At 39.4% G+C, this 21,511-nt stretch overlaps 1 protein-coding gene across 4 annotated transcripts in view; it reads left to right on the plus strand.

Annotated features, from left to right (window-relative positions):
* The window catches only part of SYT1 (synaptotagmin 1), a 567,791-nt gene that overhangs the window by 252,405 nt on the left and 293,875 nt on the right, over positions 1 to 21,511 (plus strand). Inside the window, exon 1 of one of the 4 annotated variants that reach the window (XM_059683703.1) lies at positions 21,479 to 21,497. The exons of the other annotated variants lie outside the window; for them this stretch is intronic. The gene's annotated coding sequence lies outside the window, so the exon portion shown is untranslated. Of the gene's footprint in view, positions 1 to 21,478; positions 21,498 to 21,511 lie in introns of those variants that run through there. 4 annotated transcript variants of the gene reach the window in all.

The raw sequence follows: 21,511 nt of genomic DNA on the forward strand, positions 1-21,511 counted from the left end.
TTAAAGCCTTTCGGATCTGGACTAAGGATAAATTCTTGAATTTAGAAGTTGTTCCTCCAAAGTCCTGTTATTTGATATATAAACAGCGGTTTTCATCCAGTGTGCCCCAAGAATTTCTAAAACATGCCATATCTGATTACTTAGTCTGGGACACTGACTTCCTTTCCTTTAGATTGTCAAATTTTAAAAATGATAACAGCCAACACAACAATAACTGGCCAGTGTGAATGAATCAAAATCATATTTTTTGTCAAGTCAGCAGAAAATATAACATTTTTTGGGTGTGCCATCAAATTTTAATAATTAGTTTAGGTGTGCCCAGAGGTGACCAAGGTTGAAAATCGCTGATTTACCAGCAATATTTAAGGACAGATTAGCAAGAAATGGAGGTTATAGTAAAATCACTCATTGGCTAATTAAATTTCCTCTTCACTTAGTTTTACTGCAATTAAAATATAAAAGGTCTGTTTACACAAATCAACAAAGGACAAGTGCTGGCAAGGATGCCAAGAAAAAGGAACCCTCCTGCACTGCTGATGAGAATGCAGACTGGTGCAGCCACTGTGGAAAACAGTATGGAGTTTCCTCAAAAAATTAAAAATGGAACTCCCATTTGACCCAGTGATCCCACTTCTAGGAATATATCCCAAGAAATAAGAAACCAATCAGAAAAGACATATACACTCCTATGTTAATAGCAGCACAATTTGCAATAGCTAATATTTGAAAACAGCCTAAGTGCCCCTCAGCAGATGAGTGAATTAAAAAACAGTGGTACATCTACACAATGGGATACTATACTGCTGTAAAAAAGAAAGAACTCTTACCATTCACAACAGCATGGATGGACATGGGGAGCATTATGCTAATTGAAATAAGCCAGTCGGAGAAAGATAAATGTCACATGATCTCACTCATTTGTGGAATATAATGAACAACATAAACTAATGAATACAAACAGATCCAGAGACAGAGAAGCATTGAACTGACCATCAAACTTCAGAGGTGATGGGAGGTGCATAAGAGATCAACCAAAGGACTTGTATGCATGCATATAAGCATAACCAATGGACATGGGCACTAGGTGGATGAGGGCATGTGCTGGGGGATGGGGGTGGCCAGGGAGAGGTCAATGGGGGAAAAAGAAGACATGTGTAATACTATATGTAATACTTTAACCAATAAAGATTTCTTTTTTTAAAAAAAAAAGATCTGTTTACATTTTTGATGCCTTGATATGTATTTATAAATACAATATTTTTAAGAGGGTTTTCCCTTTGCTTTTCTCTGCTTTAATATAGTGCAGTCATTATCCGTGTGGGCCCACATTGCTTCATGTTAAATTCACCAACTGCTGTTCTGCACATTCCCTCAGCCAATTTATTTCAATTTCAGAAGGAGCAACCAACTCCACAGTGGATGACTGCTGACTGCAGTTCCACGCCATCACTCTTCAGGAATAAACTCGCATCAAGCAGAAAGCTTCTGCATGTGGGATGGATGTGATCAGTCCCCTGGCACACAGCTTCAGGCCCAGTTTCTGTACAAGGGGTACAGAACTATAGATAGCTCACTTGCCTCTTGCACAGGACTGGGTTTTTAGGTTAAAAAATAGCTGCAGTAAATGTAAGGGGAAAGAAATAGGTTGCACAGAGAAAACTTTCAAACAAGTCATTATCCCATATTTAGGGATAATGGTCATATTTACAACATAGTTGATGATGGCCAGATAGCATAAATGCTTGTGTTTACCTTTGGAAAAAAATTGTAGAATTCTTATGGTAACAACTTAAAACTCATAATTTTCATGATGAGGGAGCGAAAGCCTAAATGTTCAGGGAATTTCCTTCAAATGGCTATCAAATTAAAATAGCTAGTATTTACTAAATAAATTTGTACTGAGCTAGACACATAGGGTAGAAAATCGTAGCATGGAGCCAATAAAGGTGGCCCTTCATCCATCTGACCACTCCGAACTTGCATCAAATACTTTCACCTTTTATAGAAATGAGCTAAGCTGATATTTGACAAGATCCTTTATTCTTGAATGACATTACCATTTATTCCCTTACCTTGCCCTTGTGAATAGCATATCAGAATAAGCCACTTTGCTATTTAACATGTGAACTCATGAATTATCGGTTATGTATTGTCACACTCCAACTAAAATAATGATTTTATTCCAGAATTAGATATTTCTATAAATGTACACCCAACAGTCTATTGGAGTAGGTTTTTCAAATTTGGTTGTACATTATCATAAGGCTAAACATTTTTCAACTGTAATATCATGCAAAATGTTTTCATGCATTTTGAATAGGGAAGCCATTTCATACAGGTCAACATGCAATTTTCATGTGTTAGTATTGGTGCAAGAACAAATAGCATACTGCATTTCTTCTTTTGTCCCTGTTCACATCAAGTGCCAAATAAAATGATAATCAAGTTTACCATCTTCACTATGTAACAAAACCAAATAGCACTAGTATAGAAATTAGGAAGAAGAGCGAGTATTTAGTGAACTTCAACATTGAGTCAAATACTATACTTGTATTATTGCCTATAAGTTTCACAGCATAAAAATGAAGTAGTTACTATCTGAGTTTCAGGGATATTAAGTAATTTACCAAACATACCCTGCTGGCTCTTTAAATGGTATAATTACACAGGCCTCTCACCTGAGCACTCTGTTTTTCTATGGTACATAATTTCCCTGAGTGCTCTCATCTCTTCATATAGTTTCAGTTGCTCCTTTTATACACTGGTAACTCCTAAATCCATTATTTCTCACTATGATCTTTCTCCTAAACCTCAAACCCATATATCCAACTGCCTACTACATTTCTCCCCTTCCTTGTCCTAGTCACTATCTCCTTCAAATATCCATTATTGATTTCCTTGTCCTCTCTATTCTGTCCTCTAAATTCTTGTTTTTGCTGGCACCACCATCCAGCCAGGGTACATGAAGACTGGGCATCTTATATTTCTCTATTACCCTGACATCCTCTTCTAAACTGTATCTCCTCAATATCATGTAAGCTCAATGAGGGAATCTATGTCGGTTCTCTCTACCCTCACTAACCTCTCCTTATTATGTCTATTATCATCTCTTGCCTGGACTCCTAACAGGATCCCTTACCTTCAGTTTTAACACCCTCAACACTACTGGAGAAGTGGAAATCTATACAAATAATGCAAATGTGCCATTCTCCTTTTTAAAAATGTTCAGTGGCTTTCCATTTATTGTAGGAAACAGGCTGAGACCACTAACAAGACCCCGCTTGCTCTGGTTCATACTTTCTTCCATAAAGCTTCCTCCTCTTCATCCTCAACCCTTACTTTATTCTCCAGAAACACCAACTCATTATATTTTTTCTCACATAACATGATTTTTCTTTGGTTATAATATTCCTTCAGCCTGGAAGTTCCTTCGTATCTGCACCCTCAGTTTTTCTAGACGACTCCTCTTTATCCTTTAAGATTCAGTAAATGTCACTATCACCATAATTCCTTCTTTGACCCAGTCTTACAAAAATCAGAATAATGGATTTATATTTGAAAGTTGTTAACTGAGTATCTACAGAGTTGAATTGACATAATTTCTGCTGAGCTTAGAGAGCAGAAATATATGCTGGCAATGAGCTTGAAAAGCCTAAGCATTACTGAAACAAATAAAGGGGAACACTTTAAATAATTTTGGAAGATTCCTTTACTTCCTGAATTAACTTGTAAGCGTTTTTTCTAAGCTAAATTACCTAAAAAGCTTTATTCTCCCCTTGAGTAAGAACCGAAACTAATTAGACTTCCTCCCAGGCACAGATGGGGAAAATATCATCTCCCTAACTCTTTTCTTAATCCCTCGTATAAGCAGATGTAGAGAAAATCCCAGCTGCCTCTTAAAGGCCTGCTGGGGAGCAGTAGCATCTAAGAGACTGGACCAGCCAACCAAGCTTAACATTTGCATCCAAAGGACTCCCCAGAAGCAATGGATTCAGTTCCCCATTCTAGTGCTTATGGGAAATATTTCCACACAAAGAAATAGGCCTGTGCTTCGGGGAGAAGGAGATTTAACCAATCAGAGTGTCCCCATGTCTAATGTGGCAATGTGAGCTCAGTCAATTCAGGAAAACAGAGCGATTAATTTATATTATTTTTTAAATATGAATCACAAAATTTGAGAGAGGGAGTTGCCTACAACAGCTCCATGGTGCTTATGTTTCTTGGATTTCGTTCAGTATTCCCAGTTTTATAATCATGATATATATCTTGTTCAAAATAACTAATTTATCAGTAAAGTCAGACTTACATGATATATGCTTATACACAGTGTCCTCTAAGACACTTTGTCCCTCCACATACATTAGCTGAGTGGAGGCGGGGGGGAAGAACTCCATATAAAAATGTATATTTATCAAGATGTTTTATATTTCATATAATTAAATTCTAAGAGAATTTCCTCAAACAGTTCTTTCTTATAGTTGGATCAGGTAATACAGTCATCAGCTGATCCACATCCCTTGTTGTGGAATCCAGTGCATGGAGCAGTTCAGTGTTTCACTGATGATTGTATGGACAACATCTTGAATCCACGTCCCCTCACCTGGGAGGAAGCTCCACTACACCTTGAAAACTCCCCCTTTTTTCATAAAGTAATTATTTAGGGGTGTGAGCCAGTATTCAGAGGAGGGAGCTATAATGTTTCAAACCAGCAGAAATAATCTGTGTAGCCACAAATTATCCTTTACAGAATAGTGGCACCTTGGATCATAATGTCACATTGTCTTTCTATATGCTCAGGGTTGGGGTCTGTTTCTCTTCCCTGAAATTACTCCTAGCCTGTCTTTTCCTTTCTTCTCCCCTGGCAAACCCATTTCCCAGTCAGGAGGATCCCATTGTTCACATTCACATCGCCCATTGCCCTTCCTGACTCCCAGAATGTGAGGATTGAGTTGAGCTATCTATCAAAAGACAGAGTTTTATTTTTTTTTTTTTTTAAATATATTTTATTGATTTTTCACAGAGAGGAAGGGAGAGAGATAGAGAGTTAGAAACATCGATGAGAGAGAAACATCGATCAGCTGCCTCCTGCACATCTCCCACTGGGGATATGCCCGCAACCCAGGTACATGCCCTTGACCGGAATCGAACCCGGGACCCCTCAGTCCGCAGGCCGACGCTCCATCCACTGAGCCAAACCGGTTTCGGCAAAAGACAGAGTTTTAAAGCCACCTCTTTCCCAGGCATTCCTGGACTTGTCATATGAATGTTTATGGTCTGTAATAGCAGGCAGTCTCATATGCTAATTGGAGGTGAAAGCTTTCTCTGTCTTTTGGGTTTCTCTCACATTCTAGAACAATCTCTCTCTATATATAAAAGGCTAATCTGTAAAGTGTCCCCTCGGGAGTTAGACCAGGAGAACGAGAGTTCGATCGCTTGCTGTGACGTGCACTGACCACAAGGGGGTGGCGCGGAACATGGCAGGTGACCAGCGGAGGCACCAGGGCACTGAGGTAGCAAGGGAAGGAGGAGGCAGGGAGGCAGGGAACCTGATTGGCCCTGATTGCTGGACAGGCCTAGGGTCCCTACCATGCATGAATTTCGTGCACATGGCCTCTATATGGAATAAAATGTAAAGTCACTTTCAAATGGCATCAAATAAAGCTAAAAGGAAAGACAGACTGCTATTTGATATTGATTTCAGAATGGCATATTTAATTTTACTCTTTCATTCTTTCTCCACTAAGGGCTCACTAGTCACAGAGGGTCACACCCCCACCACCACCTCCACCAACACCCAAACATTTCTGCAGTTCTTATCCCCTAGGTATGCCTTGGGTAGGTGTTAAGGTCAAGCTAGTAGCTACTAACTCTAAGTGAGCCACCTGAGATACAACTAGAAAATACATTTTTTTAATTGGCTGCTTTCAAAAAACTATTTCTGGAGTCCACGTAGAGTTTTAATGCCCCAAGGACAGACATTACATAAAAGAAAAACCTTGTTTTTGCTTATCAATAACCTGTCAAGTTACTGAACACTATACAACATGGTAGATGCCATTCAAGTCAAGTAGCCCTTGTTGACCTCTTAATACATGATATCAAGACAAGTACAAAAATGGAAAGCCCTGCTCTCCCTGGTAAAGGGGAACTTAAAAAGCTGCATTTAACAACAACTTTTAATGGAACGATTCCCCTTTCTTCATCGCTTTTCAGCACTTTCTGAAGTAGATATTTTCTACCATGTTTCCTGGCAAGATTTATAAAAGCTTTCAAATTTCAGAACTACAGCATGTGTCTTAAGCACATTCTCTTTTTTCAAACTCATCATCACTCATATAAATAGATATAAAAGACTGTAGAAATTATACAAAATTCCTTTGAAAGAGGTGAAACAGATTCACACTCCAAATAAGTGTATGAATTATTAACTAGTTATTAAAAGTGTTCTATAAATTGAGCTATTATTGAACTTCAATGTATCTAATTCAGGTTCCAAACGTGATAAGTAAAACAACTTTTTTCTGGTCATATATAAGTTCCATTCATTTCATTGCCTATAAATTAAGTCTCATAAGTTTGAGTGAGAGATATGAAAATATTTGAAGCATAAGGATACTTAAGGTGATGGTTTATTTTGATCGTATTGCTTAAGCCTCAAAGTTAATAATTATATGAATCCAACTTGCTCTATATTTTAATAAATGATACCTTCTAAATAAGATGATCATAGACATCTATCATTTTTAAAAAGCAGTGTGACTGAAAATGGAGAATTATGATAAGAGGAGAGCCTGGTTTTTTTACAAAAGAGATTTTACCCTGCCTTGTGGAGACAACTTCCGCAGCCAGCCACAGCAATGTGTGTTTAATTCAGTTATGATGGAAAGAATGAAATATCTTTCAAAAGCTTCAAATTACTTTGGCATTTAATCCACGTTTCTAATATGCTCTGACACTAAGCAAGACAGAGCTTGTGGATTCCTAGGCAAACTTACCTCAAGTTTCCATCTCTCAGAAAATGTGGCTTATGTAGGCTGCCTCAGCATTGCAAGTCTAGTCATCAGGTTGAATCCTTTGGGTCACTCCATTGTTTCTAAAGGCTCCCATCTCAAAGCAGTGTGTGTGTGTGTGTGTGTGTGTGTGTGTGTGTGTGTGTGTGTGTGTGTGTGTGTGTGGTGTGTAGGGAGTAGTTGCAAAGAGAAAAACAGTAAAAGACAAATGTCCCATTAACAAATCATTAACAAATTAATGCATTGATTTTCAGATTCTTTAGCTGTCCCTTCAGATATTAGGAAGGAAGAGAAACTTAGTGAAAACAAAATGGTAATTACATTACAAAAAATAACACCTAATGTTTATTTCATGTGATCCTAGACACAGACATACCTTAAAGACATTGCAGGTTCAGTTCCAACTTTACCGTAGCAGTAAAGCAAGGAGCACAGTAGATAGAGCCATAGTGGAGTATCTTAACTTCAACTTATTAAAAAAATGTAACAGCTGGGAAACACCATAAAATGAAGTATGCCTGCACTAACATCATTCCCATTCTATAGATAAGAAAACTGAGGCTCATAGGGATTGAGAGCCTCAGTCAAGCCTGTGCTTGTGACTAACTGCAGCACTACATTATTATATTGCAAACTTTTATTTACTGGCATTTTAGAAATACATTTACTGCATAAATCCAGCTCCTTTGTACATATCCTTTTTTTCTCTCTGGCTAAAATAAAATTGAAGCACTTTACATTTCCTTAATTGCCAGCAGGTGTCTAAAGGTTTAGCTTTCCATTTTTGGTGTCAGAACTCAATGAGCTCAAATTAGTGATTTCTGGTAAACCTGAAACAAATAAACATGAATGCTTTTTAAAAGTTAATGAATTAAAAGTTTTTTTAATTGTTGGACCAGTAAATTAACAAAAATGGTGGGGAAAACTCCAGAATAGCTTACCTCTTCCCCTTACGTGAAGAGGACGCTAAGCACTTTTGCAGACACCAATGGGAGGAATGTTATTCCCTCCACTGCTTCTGTTTTGTTGTTGTTCTTGGCATATTGTTAGCTAACATTTATCAACCACAGAGTGTGTGCCAGACACTGTGACAAAAACTGCAGCTATGTATTCAGTGCTTGCCACAACTCCATGAGGTTCTCATGAACTAAGTCACATTTAAATTGTTGGGACTCACTCTCTAAAAGCCAATCTCTAATTCACACATGTTGACTCCACCCTAAGCATAACCAGGAACATATTGCCTTTCACAGTTGTGTCACCTGCCTTAAGGAAGAATTATACACCACCATGATATAATGGGAATAGCATAGACACCCAGCGCTGGCATACACTCTTTGTGATTTTTTTATGTGATCTTGGAGACAGTACCCAAACTCTTCTCAATACTTTCATTCTCTCATCTGAAAAAATATACCAAACCTAAGAGATTGTCATGAGGAAGAATTGAGATAACCTACCAATAACCTGGAAATAGGAGCTATAATAAAGTAATATTGGCTTCATCATCATCATCATTACCTTTATTAGATGGTATAGTCTCAGATCCTTTGGAAAGAAAATGAATAGGAAATGAACAGAATGTGGTGGGAATCCTTCATATAGTAGTTGTATACATTATATATATACAACAACTATGTATTATTGTAAATTTATACTTGGTGACTAGAAAAGTATATTCCTATTTTTATGTTATCAATCAACTGTCCAGCCCATAAAGGCTTAAAAAGTTAAATATGTAGTAATCTGAGTGAAATTAAAGTTCTTAATTCATTCCAAAGGAATCTGGAGGGGTTTGGGGGAGAGAGAGATTATAAAAGAAAGGAAAAAGAAGAGATCATTGGGATGAAAAAATAAAAGAAAATATGACCGGTGTTTCTTCTCCATTCCCTGTCCTTGTGTGGTTTGTTTTCAGAGAATAGAGCATCCATATATGCAGACGTGGTTCTTGTTATTTTCAATAAAGAGAAATCCATCCTTTCATTGGTGTGTCTTAGGGCTCAGTAGACCACTTTATCTTAGAAAGTTAAAAACCACAGAGCCCTCAAGAAAAATGGGTAGAAGCTATTAAAAACTACATAAGTATAAAATAATTTTGTCCTAGCTCAGGACGGCATTCTTCTTTGGTATATATTGTAAAGTCACAATGATTTTAGTTCTTGAATTCTTTATATAATATTCAAAATATGAAAAATGTATATTGTTCTCTCAACTGCTAAATAGCAGTACCACATTGTTAATAGGACTGTCACATTCTGAAATCAGGGACTCTCACTTTTCCTGGAACAGAAAGACTCAGGTTCCTCCTGGCCTCTGATCAAGTCCAACTTCTCAAGGATGTCTTTCCTGACTTCCTCGTGGGCAGTAAATCCTGCAGCCCATCACTCCCTGCCCTCCTTCTCCAGCTTGTCCTTTATTTTCTTCAGAGCACTTGTCACCATGTGACGTCTGTCTGTTTAGTGTCACTCCCACCCATTAGAATGTAAACTCCGGGAGACCAAATACTTTCTTTATTCACTACTGTCTGGCATGAAGGAGGAATTCAGTCAATTTAAGTGATGACTGCTGAAGAACTAGATCTTTTAGAAGAGCTAAGCCCTGATTAGAGACTGGCAACAATTAATATCAGCACATTTCAAATACATAGCTTATATCGTCATTTTATAATTTGTGTGTGTGTGTGTGTGTGTGTGTGTGTGTGTGTGTGTGTGTAGAAGGGAGAGAGGGTGAGGGGTGAGAGAAAGAGAGAATATAACACTTTTTAAAGTGTTTTATAATATTCTAGAATTGTCACTTAAGTAATACCATTGAAATACTCATGGGAAATTTGCTAAGACTCACCATGAATTCCTGGGTATGCAGTCATAGCCACCAAAGAAGAATTTTTATAATCATCTAGAAAGGATTCTTTTTTCAAAAATTGAGGTTTGGTTATTTTCTTTACAGTAAGCTAGAACTAGGTGACTATATAATTTTTGTGCTACAGTGAGACATTTTTGAGAGTTAGAGGAGATGCTAAAACAAGCTAACAGATTTAATTGATCTACACCAGCCTTTGCCATGGGCAGATTGGAGCACACACGGTTACTCTATGAATGACAACCATAACCTGAGTGCCATTTGTCATCCCATGCTTTGTATAGTCCTCCATCTCTGAACGGACAGAGACAGTTCATGAGAGTCATGTTTCTGCACATCTTGTTTGTATGGCAAACATCTCTGGAAGCAAGCTAGAGATCTAGAGCAAAAGGAAAGCTTTTTGCTTGCAACCCATTATAGAACATTCAGGCTTTCAAAGCGTTAGGATTCCTTAGCTGTGACGCAAACCCACTTTGTATGCACACATTTCCCCCCCAGGCCGTGCCACGTAACCCTCATGGGATTTGGGATGTTGAGGGAAAACTGGCGTAAATATAAAGCTCATGCTTCTTGCTGTGTCACAAATAAAATTCCTTTGTCACTGGACCAAGAGCCTCATGGCTTCTGCCAGCATTTATGAATTTATAGCAAGCTAACTGGTTAACTTACACGTAGGGCAAAATCTCAGCATCCTCATAGCTCTCAACATGCATTCATAGGGCAAGGGCAGAATACATAACCATAGTGATAATGATATTTAATCCAGCTGAGTCCTAGAAAGGGCACTGGACAGGGGTCCAGAAATAAATTGCAATTCTACTGGGCTACAACATTTTGAGTGACTCGGAACAAATTACTTCATGCATTAATCTGGTCCTCAGTTTCCTCATCCATAAACTAGGCAGGAGAGGGAGGTAGCCTTCTGACTCTAAATTATTTGGATTTATAACTCTTTCAGTTTGTCTCATGACCCTGTCCCACCACATAATTTATATTTGTACAGCTAGCTGCTGTGGTAACGGAATAATCACAGACTACTAAAAGTACAGAAACCCTTTAGAGATGATCAACTCTAGAGATTTCCGTAACTATGTTCTGATAAATCCCAGCATTCTTCAAATAAGATTGGAGTATTCCAAAATGCTTGATTGATTTAATTTTCCTAGAAATCTTTTACTAAGATAATTTTCATAATTTTGAATTAAAACAGGATAGTATGGACACTCAAGTATGTATAAGCCAAGTGCTAACACAAAGACCAACAATGAGCTAGCATATCTTCATTGCCCTTACAAAATGCAAATGCCATCCAATCCAATTTCTGAAATAGACCTACACTGATAAAATATTTCTTTCAAGGTTATTTATATTGGGAGTTAAAAACAACAAATCACTTTGGAAGGCCAATTTTATCAATCAGGTATATGAAACATTGATGTATTGCAGAAATACTAGACTGATGAAAGGGAGTGTAATGAATTGGGGTAAAGAGAGAAAAAAGTAGAGGGAGGAAGCTAGGTCTATATGTATGGAGCTATTACAATTTAGTTGAATTTCTTTTTCTTTTTGAGTTAAGGATCCAGTTTTGTTTATTTTGCGGTCAGGTAGTTAGTTGAATGTTGCAATAATTTAGAGTGTAGGTTTAATACAGTAGCTCTACTTATATTAGGGAATCAGTATTGAAGGTAGGTTTCCTTGAATAAAAGGTTTTCTTTTGTTTCTGACTTGGTATTGCTATCCCCATGGATGAGGTCATGGTGCTGAACTTGGGAGGAACCAGCCAGAATGGAAAAGAGATATGTATAGAAGGCAGTGGGGAAGAAAAAATGCAGAATTCAATGGCTGATTCATGTACAGAAAGATTTAAACATTGCTCCTGCATCTCAGTGACTGGGAAAATGATGGCAACTTTGACAGAGGTAGGAAGGTTGCAGTTTTGAAAGAAAAAATTATGAGCATAATTTTAGAAAGCTGGAGTCTGAAGAGATAGCAGACCATCTGGTATAAATCTCCAATGGATGGACCAGAACTCAGGAGAGAACATTGCTAGAATTATGGATTTGGTAGCCATCCATGTCCATAGATTGCAGTCTTCAGATATCACAAATTATCTGTTATTCTTGAATCTGGAAATGCCAGTCATGCTGGCAATTTTCTGCCTCTCATTCCAATAAAAGGTTCACATTCTGATTTCACTGTGACTCAGAAAATTGCCTCAAATCTCATGCACCATTTTCCTTGTTGCAGGTGACAAACCCAAATCTACCTCCACTTTAAATATAAAAGTTTACAAACAGTGTTGTGTATATGTAAACTGAAAAATTACCTCTTCCTTCACTTGAGTAATATGGGTAATATGGAAGTATGAATAAAATAATAATAAATCTTTTTTACCAATCAATGTAAGTAACTCAGCTTTCCAAAGGCATCCTTGAATTACCATAAAGGAAAAGGAGACTGGAGATTCCTGTTTGATTGTGAGATGTGTAGCATAATCAGAGTGACAAGGTAAATGCGGGGGAACATTTTTCTGAGTGTTGGAAAATTGACTGGATATTCAGCAGAAGCTAAATGAAAATGTCAGGGAAACGGTGAAGATTTTGCACTTCAGCAGCTTGGAACATAGCAGATTTGATTGTGACTTCATGAAAATAGGAAATCAAACTTGCAAAGATCACCTACACTAGAATATACTAGAATGCTTTTTTTACTTAGCATTCCAGGTTTTTTAAAAATATGTGCCTTTTAATAGTATGTTATTTGGTTACTGTAGTATATGGTGCATTCATCATATATAATCCCTTGAATCAGCAGATTTATATACAGTATTTATTACTCAGATACTAATAAATAAGTGGCAGGGGTTCTATGAGTATCTATTGCATGCCTACCACAGCGTGGACATTATAAAAGTGTAAGCTGAAGAAATTACAGTCTATTGGGAAGGCAATATCGGACACTCATAAAATAATAGTTAACATTTCATTCTGTGATAAAGAGGGGAAGGGTTCGGTGGAAATACCTTCTTGGTTGACATGAGCATCTTGCTTTTGATTGAAAAAGGCACTTATGGGGACATCGACCTGTCCATCTGCATGCTTTTGCTTCTGGGGCCACAGGGGATGGGTTGGTTGATGGTAAGCAGAGGCTTATTCTATTGGTAGAAGTAGAAGGATTGAGGGATTCAGGTGTCCTTTGGCATGGTTAAGTTTTTAAACAAATGAGATTCTAGCAAGAGTAATTAAAATGTGTTGTTAATTAAAAGATTTTGCTATCTGAACTGGGGGGAGCAAATCAAAGTGGCAAGCTTTCATGCCAAGTCATGTCACTGCTCTGAGGCCCAGAAGCATAGCCTGAAACAGCATTGCCTAGGCATTTCCTGAACGCCTGAAAGGAGTTGGGTTGAGTTTAGCTTAGTCTGGAAAATATGTCTATGTTTAGAATAGATTGTGAATTTTTAAATTTAACATTTAGACAGAGAATCACTTATTTTTTATTATTATAAATGCAAATGTTCCATTCTAGTTAGCAGACATCCTTTCATCTTTTATCTATTGAGCTCTTATAAACAGCCAGACATCTGCTAACTGCATTATCTTTGTTAAACCTAATACAATATTATGAGGTTGATACTTTAATTATCCCATTTACAAAGGAACAAAAAGACATGGAGAAGTTAAGTAACTTGTCAAGATTATAAACTCACAAGAGATGAGATTGGGATTGGAACCCAAACATGCTGGCCCTGAAGTCATTTTGTTAACCACCACCCTATATGGCCAGTCTTGACCAGCAGTAAGCATCAGGTATTACATATGAATGTGCTGGGTAAATTGGTTCCTGACTGCAAACAGACCTCTAGTCTCCAAGTATTTTTTATACTACACATTACTATTATACTATCTCCATAGCCATTAATCATATATAAAAACCTAATAATTATTATTATTATTATTGAAGTTGGCTAGTGTATCTCTGTAATTTTCATTTTTAGTTTATTATCTAATGCTTTTTTTTGCTTCAACATTTCTTCTTAGCCAATAACTTACTGTTTTTGTTAAACTAAGAGAAAAATCTATTACATGAGGTTATTATAGGTAAATCTCTTATAGAAAAAAAAAATCATGGTGGTTGTGTTTTTCATTAATTATAATGGCAAATATAGGTCCCTTCTGTAAAATTGATTTTCTTCTCCATTTTTAATTCAGCAGGTATTAGTTAGCTGAGAAGCAAAGAAAATTATCAATTATTTTCATTATTCCATGTATGCAAGGTATGGGTAGTCATTTCTGTAGGTTATATAAAACATATTTTCTAAATTATTATTCCTTTGCATCCAAAATCATCAATAACACTCAGCTCTATCATTTCTTGACTGACTAGTATCTTTCAGATACTATACTTGGAACATTTTTATTCTTGGCATTTTACATGCATTATATAGCATTATTATTCATAATCATCCCATGAAAAAGCTATCTTTACCCACCATTATACAACAGCAGTGTAGCTCAGAAAAGTTAAATAACTCTCCTAACTCATAAATTAGAAGTGACAAAAGCTGTTTTCAAAACCAATATTGCCTGCCTCCTAACATTAAATTTTCTACCATGTTATGCTGCCTTCAAGATACTTTTGAAAGTATGGAAATTAAACCATCAGTATAAAAATAAGATCTGAGCTCATTTCATTTTTGGTTTGTACTTCATAAGCATTTAGCACATGCACATTGATCTTAGGTAAATAAAAATTAAATTTAACTATAGTTCTCTAATTTGTTTCTTGGGATATTTAATATCATATCAACCCTTTGTTAGCATTGCTGACCTTTCCCAGGGCCAGTGTTTATGTATATGACCTACTTTTGTATTGACTGTGGATATTTCTTTCTTTATCTCTGCACAAATCTTTTTGCTGACATGTTGTTAGCAGATATTTATTCCACTCTACAAGCAGTAATGCATAAAAATGTCTTAGATATTCATGTCCTTTTCCAAGCCTCAACACATACTGATTTAGCCATCACGACATTCATAGATATTTATTTCTTCATGACCAGAAGAGCAACATAAATAATTAATATTGATTTTCCCAACCATGCTTCTGAGCCATACAACTTTCACTAGTACTGATCAGTAGAGTAATATTTTAACTCTGAAGCTCTCTGACATTTAAAAGTTTAGTTTCCATTTCATAGCACACTAAATATTACTGGGCTACACAAAAAGAACTGTTAAAAAGCAGTAATTTAAACTACAAACTTGAGAAATCAACTAAAACCAAAACATCTGTAAGATTTTGAAAATATATCGCTAGACACTTATATTCACAGCATCAATTTTATATTTTCAATCCCAATGAGAGAGATAGAAACATTATTGCTTTTTGATAAAAGTGTGAAAGATATTTCATTGTATTTCCGAAATGCAATAATTCCAATAACTAGTTAGCTATTACTACTTATAGCTTAATCTCTTAATTCACAAGCAGATCTGACTTTCATTTGTCGCCTTCTTTTGACCCTAGCTCTGCAACTTTGGACGAATTAATGAACCTTTCCAAGCTTCTTTACTTATCTTTAACATGTAAAATAAAAATACACAGATTAAATGAAAATATGTGTATATTATATAGAATATAATGTGTGTATTATATAGAATGTTTGTTGGTATGTACATAAGCAAATATATATATATACTAGGGGCCCGGTGCATGAAATTCGTGCACTGGGTGTGCGTGGGGGGGGGAGTGTCCCTCAGCCCAGTCTGCCCCCTCTCACATACTGGGAGCACTCAGGTGTTGACCCCCATCACCCTCCAATCGCAGGATCGGCCCCTTGCCCAGGCCTGATGCCTCAGACAGAGGCGTCAGGCCTGGGCAGGGGACCCTCATTTCCCCCCATCACTGGTTCTGCCCCCAGCCCAGGCCTGATGCCTCTGACCCAGGCATTAGGCCTGGGCAGGGGACCCACAGACCCCTCCGATTGCTGGCTCTGCCCCTTGCCCAGGCCTGATGCCTCGGCCAGAGGCGTAGACCCCTATCACCCTCCGATCGCCTGATTGGCCCCTTGCCCAGGTCTGACGCCTCCGCCAGAGGTGTCAGGCTTGGACAGGGGACCCCCATCTCCCCCTGATCACTGGCTCTGGCCCCCGCCCAGGCCTGAGGCCTCTGGCCCAGGAATCATGCCTGGGCAGGGGACCCCCATCTCCCTCTGATCGCTTGCTCCACCCCCCGCCCAAGCCTGACGCCTCTGACCCAGGCTTCAGGCCTGGGCAAGGGGACCATCATATCCCCCCAATCCCCGGCTCAGCCCCCCGCCCAGGCCTAATGCCTCGGCCAGAGGAGTTGACCCTCATCACCCTCCGATCACCAATCACCGGATCGGCCCCTTGACCAGGCCTGAGGCCTCCGGCAGAGGTGTCAGGCCTGGGCAGGGGACCCCCAGCTCCCCACGGTTGCAGGCTCCGCCCCTGCCCAGGCCTAATGCCTCTGGCCTAGGCGTCCGGCCCGGGCAGCGGGGACCCGAGCTGCAGCGGCCCTGCGATCGTGGGCTTCGCTTTAGGCCCAGGCAAGGGACCCCTAGCTCCTGGGACTGCCAGCTTCGACCGTGCCCAGCTCCCATCGCTGGCTCCACCCCTACTTCCTGCTATCACTGGCCAGGGCGGAAAAGGCACCTGATTCTCCGATCATGGGGCCGCCTTTGCCCTGCCCCCCAGCTCTTAGCTCCCCCCTGGGTTTCCGATCACTGTCAGTGGCAGGGGGCTTCTTCCTGCTTTCCCCTTTGCCTCCCTGCATTGTGCCTACATATGCAAATTAATCTCCATCTTGTTGGCAGTTAACTGCCAATCTTAGTTGGCAGTTAATTTGCATATAGCCCTGATTAGCCAATGAAAAGGGTATCGTCGTACGCCAATTACCATTTTTCTGTTTTATTAGATAGGATTATGTGCTATATACTATATTAACAAATATATGATGATATGTTTATGTATAGAAATATATAGAAAACAAACAATACCTAGCATACATGTAGTAGTCTCTCAATAAGTGTAAGTCCCCTCCTTTTCCTTTTCATATATATCACATATTATGTACATATCTGTTAAGTACATTACACTTTGTCACATTCTATACAGTATATACACACTATAAAGTATAATGTACAAGTATACATTCTACTTCATCACATACTTTATCATCTCTGTATCCCATTCAATGTACATATCTGTTAAATAAATTGTACTTTGCACAATTTTCACTAAGGATGGGACCAGGATGAGGCAAGTGCACAAAATTTAATATTTGGGGCAAAAAAAACCTCAGTCATTAAGTAAATGTTTTAATGCAATTTTTCAAGAATCAGAATTTATCCAACATCCCATGATGAACAAAATATCATAATATTCTTTAAAAGTAAGATTGGTATTACTGGGTTTTCCTCCCCCCCCCCCCCCCCCCCCCGACGCCAGCACGGCTCGTGCCGCACTGCTTGCACCAGAATTATGCAAGTGTGTTCACAGCTCATGACATAGCCTCTGTGCAGACAGTCTTCAACATGTCCGCATCCTCAGCCCTGGGCCTCTTGCCTGGGGGAGCTCACAGACCCATTATGTTTCCCCAGTCTGAGGCTTTGAAAGTTTTAGACCTTTCAAAGGTCCCTTGGAGGCAGCATAATGATAGTGTAAAAAATGTAATGTTAGGAGAGGACAATATTGGATTTGAAATTGGAGATCGGAAGAAAGGCTGAAGTAAGAACCAAGAACTTGAAAAGACAAAGATGGGCAGGCCCAGAGACCTGGTGATGAGAGAGCTTCAGTTCTAGAACTTGCTGAGGTTGAAAGGCCAAAGCAATTGTCTCTTTGCCCGTTTTACTTCAACTTCCTCACCCAAGAACTATTTCTGAGCATGACAATGAATACATATCCATGTTTCTATGATGATTTGGAGAAGCATGAAATAAAGTTCTCGTCCATCTTAGGTCTATAAACATATATATATAAGCAAATATGTATCATGTGCTAAATAATATATCAGCAAATATATATGATATATATATACACATATAGAAATATATATATATATAAAACCCTAATATGCAAATACATCGAATGGCGGAAAACCAAACAACTGGTCGCTATGACGTGCGCTGACCACCATGGGGCACGCATGTATCATGGTGGGCATTGGCAACAGGGAGCAGAGCGCAGAACATGGCGAGCATCAGCCATGGCGGGATGGTAGAGCAGGTGAGCGGGGGTGTCAGACCAAGGCAGGGTGCCTGTCGTTGTCATCAGGCCAAGCCTCTGGTGGTTACTGAAAATTCTTTGCTCCCGCGCACAATGATCCTGCTGGGCACTCACACCTGCTGCCAGCGTCAACTCCACTCGCACCAACTGTCGGTGCGGGAGCCACAGCTCGCATTCAGTGCCAGCGCCCGGCACCAACCCTGATCGCTCAGTGCTGTCGGTGGGTGCAAGCAGCGGGACTTCTCAGGACTTCTCCACCTCCCCCTGCTCCTGAGGGCCGGCACCAGAGCTGCTGCTCGCACCTGTTGACAGTGCTGGCCCCAATGGCTCTGCGCTGGCAGCAGGTGCGAGCGGGGCCAGTGCCATCAGTGAATGGGAGCAATGGTGATGGGAGCAGGACTGCTGGCAGATAGGGAACGGCGGCGGGAAGGGCCGGGTGGGGGCACGGAGGATGGGCCTGGACCCGCCCCATGCCCACTGCAGCCTCGTGGCACACAGTTCCTTTCAAGGTGCACAAATTCGTGCACTGGGCCCCTGGTGTGTGTGTGTGTGTGTGTGTGTGTGTGTGTGTGTGTGTGTGTAAAACAAACAATACCTGGCATATAGGCTCTCAATAATTTTTCTTTCCATTGGGCTTAGAAAAAAGGGCCTTGGTGATTAATAGTTATCTAAGTACTTAGCATATATAAGTATGGGGTTGATTTTAACAGTGCTTTTGAGAATTTTGAATAATTACATTCTCTTTCGATAATATTTTCCTGTTATTTCATGTTGTACCTATTCCCAAATATTTAAATAAGCCTCTACCCAAACCAAATTGGAGACCAAGTTAGAGTGCTTGCTCTTACTTGGTTTTGATTGGTTCTCTCACAGGGACACACTGCCTCTTAGATTAGCCTTAGAGAAAGAATTGTATCAGCAGTAGGTTAACCCAGTAAACAGAACTACCAGGCAGTGGAGCAGGAGTGGGTGACAGCATTTCAGTTACCAAATTATGCACAAACCGTATCCGCAGTTAGTGTTGCCATGTATGCAGCTTTTCAGGTGGCTATGAATTGGCAGGAAAGACCATATGAACCTACAGAAGTCCCCTATTTATTTAAGAAGCTGAAATTAATAGAAATCCGGTAGCTCTCCACAGTGGGAGTAGAGAGGCAGCACAACTCTTGACCCTGGTTCCCTGAGGGGCACACAGCGGCCAGAGACTCACTTCACCTAGGGAAGGCCCTGCTAGCTTTGAAAATATAGCCAAGTTTTTGCTATGCCACAATCTTTCAAAACATGGGGCATACGACACCAGTCCAGAGTCTCGTAACCTCTGTGTTTCAGTTACGGGAATATTTGCAAACATTAGACTCTATGGGTTCTTCTACAGACTCTCACCATGAAGCCAACGGCTCGTTCTGGTACAGAAAGCAGTCAGGTTCCCCTTTACAATGTAACTGCCTCTAGAATTCTGGTGTCTCAAAAAGCATTTCTAGCTGATCGCTGCTGGATACAGACTTAGTAACTTGTACTAGGCGGTTTCAATACATATTTGGTCTGAAGATAGCAACAAACTAACTTCTCTGGAATAGGTTTGGTTCATAATCTATGAAGGGTTAAGTGCTGGTTGAATTCTCAGAGCAAAGGATCGGGTTTGAACCGGGGCCGGCCTGACTTACAGCACAGAGTGTGCTGCACTACCACGCATTGCGGTCACCTGCAATAATTATCAAATGCACGATTTCCGGGCATCTCCCTAGATTTACAACTAAATCATAACCATTGGGGATGGAGCCCGGGAACCGTTACTTTCATAAGCTCCCAGTGGACTCATGCACACGAAAGCGTGGGCGTCACTGAATTGCGTCCTGGTAGCATTGACTCCTTTAGGATCTGGAGTTCTGCTTGTCTTAGGGACAGATGCACTTAGGTAAGCTTGTTGTCAGCACCACTGTGACAACTGCTCTTTGCCACCTCCCTTAGGAAGACCACATGGCTGCTCGGCCTCAGTACACTGTCGTCACTACCCCAAGCTGAGCTCGGCCTGCCCATCTCAGCATGAGCAGGCAGTCAGGGCCCCACAGCGTCGAGGGGAGTATACTTCCTAGGTAGGCATCTTGAAAAAAATAGACCAGCTTTTCCCCCTCATCTTCTATCTTGAATTCTGTTAAAACAAAGACTACTTTTATCTGTGGAACCAAGCATATATGCCATCTGTTTCCTTTGAAATATCAAGAGTTTCTATAATGTTTCCAGTCAGCAACATATACTTATCCCACCCCCCCCTTATGATGTTGCTTCATCCTCATCCATCAGCTTTATCTGATTAGATTCGATCTATACCTTGGTACATTGATCTATTATTTATGTTTCATTTTATTCCCAATTTAGAACTAAGGAATTTTATCTTTTAATATGTTGTGACATTCTATGGATTTCTTAACTCTTTAAAACTGTACTCCTTTGAAAATGTACAGATAATGTATACTTGTATCTTTGTTGTTTATGAAGATTATTTAGACGCGTGAAATATTACATATGATATTAGACAGACATGTTACAATGGATGGTTTAACTAAAATAAGCCGTTTGCTTGCTTCCCTTGATACTGCTGTGGTTATATAGATTAACACATGATAATTTGAAGAATATATGCTAGTTAAATTATTTCGATTTTTAGCACAAGACAAGTAAACCCACTGTTCTTGTATTGTCAATGAAAAGAGATCATTGTGTTACTGGGAGAAAGATTGAAAATACTCAGATTAGTAATGATCATTTGGATGTGGAAGGTTAGATATTATCTACTAATATTTAAAAAAATATGTGAACTTAAAACCACTCTAAAATAAGTGTCTTTAAACATATATAAATTGTTATTCAGAAATATTTTACTTGATATAATTAGGTTGAGCCCAGAATGTGATATTCATTGCTTTTGCTGTTTGCATGATCTTTTGTAGTTTATTGATCCTATATTTTCTAAGGGGTATTGTGGGGACATAAGAGCACATCGCATTAGAATGCATAATTCATTAGGTTAAACAGCATATGTCATTGACTTGGGTTTCTTCAGGGTGTTCCCTAAGTACATCATGACCCAGATTAGCTAGCAGCAATTCAAGATGCAGAACTAGCACAAATGAAATAAAGGGAATGCCCTTCAGTGTGTCTGAATAGTTGTCTTATGTGAGGCCCGAGCAGAATTGCTGAGAACCAAAGAGAAAGCAGATGCCAGGCCCCAAGCAGGAATCCTGTGTGGCTCTGCCTAGTGTGGAATGTCAGCAAAGGTCCTCAGAAATGCCAGGATCGCTGCTGAGTGATTGACACGCAGACAGTGCAGGGCAGTGTTGCACCTGGGGACTCAGCTCATTCACATTACAGAACACCTAAGCAGGTAAGCATCTCACC

Source organism: Myotis daubentonii, chromosome 2, assembly GCF_963259705.1.
Source record: "Myotis daubentonii chromosome 2, mMyoDau2.1, whole genome shotgun sequence".
Taxonomy (NCBI): domain Eukaryota; kingdom Metazoa; phylum Chordata; class Mammalia; order Chiroptera; family Vespertilionidae; genus Myotis; species Myotis daubentonii.